Here is a 2,485-nt window from a genome sequence, read left to right as displayed (position 1 = left end):
TGAGAGTTGAGATGAGTTTGGTTCCAACATGCTTTGTCCATTTTTATGAACTAAAACATTTTGAGAAGTGTTTTCAATGTGGTTTGGAACGAAAATTAATGTGTATGTGTAGAATAGAAATAATAATTTAGGAAGAAATAACGAAAATTAATTTGTAGAATAGAAATAATAATTTAGGAAGAAATAATGAGTTTGGATGTTTGCATTGAGAAACGGGAGTGTAAAGTGGTTAATGTATTGAGTAGCGTGTGGTAGTAGAGTGTGTAGCTTCTAAATGTGTAATATAGTAGACTACTGTAAATGGAAACCATGATAGTTTCGCATTTTTCAATGTGTATGATTAGTTACAGGCTAGGGTAAAATGGTGCTGATGCGCCATCTGGTGGAGAAAGAATGATGGAAGTGATGTTATTTGCTGTGCTGAAATTAGTGAGAGAGTTGACCTGAGTTTGGTTCCTGAATGCTTTGTCCATTTTTATGAACTAAACAATTTTGAAAAGTGTTTAAATGTAATTTCTGTGGAATTGTTATTTAGTTATTGCTATTTGGTACATTGTAGCAGTTTTGATTAAGAGACAAAGTTCTTTAGGCCTATATTATTTGATGTATTTAAAAAATGTTAATTGACTTTTTAATGTTTTAAAAACTGGATAATGGTTTGGAACCAAACTTAATCTGTAGAATAGAAATAATTATTTAGGAAGACATAATTCCATGAATTTGGATGTTTGCATTGAGAAACGGGAGTCAAATCTACACAAGGTAAGGTCATTGATGTGTGACAATGCCATCTGGCGGACGTCGATGGATATTGAAGGTAAGGAGGTAACATAAAATTAAAGAGCTAATGTGATTCTGATGTTAAAATGATCGGTTTGACTTGCGTAAAATAGAAAATATGGAACGCTTCACGAATTTGCGTGTCATCCTTGCGCAGGGGCCATGCTAATCTTCTCTGTATCGTTCCAATTTTAGTATATGTGCTGCCGAAGCGAGCACGAATCATAGGTATGTCTGCGGTCTATTTATACCCGACGTTCGCCAGGGTCATTTCAGTGACGGTTACTCTTAGCAACCCGTACTCCTCATTATACATGTTGTTTAGCGCATATTGCAGCTGCTGAACATGGACGTCGTGGATATTGAAGGTAAGGAGGTAACATACAATTAAAGAGCTAATATGATTTTGATGTTAAAATGATCGGTTTGACTTGCGTAAAATAGAAAATATGGAACGCTTCACGAATTTGCGTGTCATCCTTGCGCATATTGCACCTGAACATGGACGTCGTGGATATTGAAGGTAAGGAGGTAACATAAAATTAAGAGCTAATATGATTTTGATGTTAAAATGATCGGTTTGACTTGCGTAAAAAAGAAAATATGGAACGCTTCACGAATTTGCGTGTCATCCTTGCGCAGGGGCCATGCTAATCTTCTCTGTATCGTTCCAATTTTAGTATATGTGCTGCCGAAGCGAGCACGAATGAAAGGTATGTCCGCGGTCCATTTATACCCGACGTTCGCCAGGGTCATTTCAGTGACGGTTACTCTTAGCAACCCGTACTTATGATACATGTTGTTTCGCGTATATTGCGCCTGAACGACGACAGCCCTAACTCTAGGAACGCAGTCTTTGTTGACTTTTGTGGTGTAGTGTATTTCTAACGTTTGCTCGAGGGATCTTCAAAAAATACTAACAAATAGTCGGCGCTTTGCACTATGGGTAACACCCACGTGATCTACACTTACAACTACGTGCATTTTTTTTGCTCCTTAGTACTCGAAGTTACCACCAGAGGGCGCCTATGACCATTTACACACAGATACATGTCGTGGGCTGTGCACAACCCAATAGAAAGCATCATAGCATTTAGCCTTAGCTAAATTTCAAGAGCAATTCTAGATGCAGCATCAGCTTCAGCTAACAAGCACTACAGGAATATAAATCTGCAATTCCCTTCTGCAACGGGTTCGACAACATGGTGAACGTGCTGCAAGAGGTGCTAAAAGCACCAACCACAAAGTTTGGAGGGCAAGGATTTCCTCTACGCTCAGGGTAAGAGGAGGTATGACCATGAGCAGAGCAGTTATGGTGGCCAGACCAAACCTACTTTCAGGAAAAAAAAAGACCAGAAGAATACGTTGAGGCTGGAGTGTGTGGAGCCTAAATGCGGATCTAAGAGAATGCGGGCCATTAAAAGATGCATGCACTTTGACTTGGGTGGAGACAAATCAAGACCAAAAGAATGTGTTGAGGCTTAAGTGTGTGGAGCCAAAATGCGGATCTAAGAGAATGCTGGCCATTAAAAGATGCATGCACTTTGAATTGGGTGGAGACAAATCAAGACCAAAAGAATGTGTTGAGGCTTAAGTGTGTGGAGCCAAAATGCGGATCTAAGAGAATGCTGGCCATCAAAAGATGCATGCACGTTTAAATTGGGCGGAGACAAATCTTAAAGGAGCCTAAATGTGGATCCAAGAG

General features: G+C 39.4%; 2 non-coding genes across 2 annotated transcripts; both read right to left on the bottom strand.

The window, feature by feature from the left end:
* Nucleotides 1-892: 892 nt before the first annotated feature.
* Nucleotides 893-999, bottom strand: LOC134096386 (U6 spliceosomal RNA). Its single transcript, XR_009940842.1, has one exon. It is a non-coding gene; the product is annotated as a U6 spliceosomal RNA (small nuclear RNA).
* A 378-nt stretch (nucleotides 1,000-1,377) lies between these two features.
* Nucleotides 1,378-1,484, bottom strand: LOC134096383 (U6 spliceosomal RNA). Its single transcript, XR_009940840.1, has one exon. It is a non-coding gene; the product is annotated as a U6 spliceosomal RNA (small nuclear RNA).
* Nucleotides 1,485-2,485: the final 1,001 nt, after the last annotated feature.

This window comes from Sardina pilchardus, chromosome 11 (genome assembly GCF_963854185.1).
Source record: "Sardina pilchardus chromosome 11, fSarPil1.1, whole genome shotgun sequence".
NCBI classification, from domain to species: Eukaryota; Metazoa; Chordata; class Actinopteri; order Clupeiformes; family Clupeidae; genus Sardina; species Sardina pilchardus.
Note: the sequence above shows the minus strand (reverse complement) of the source record. Positions and strands in the feature narration are given on the sequence as shown.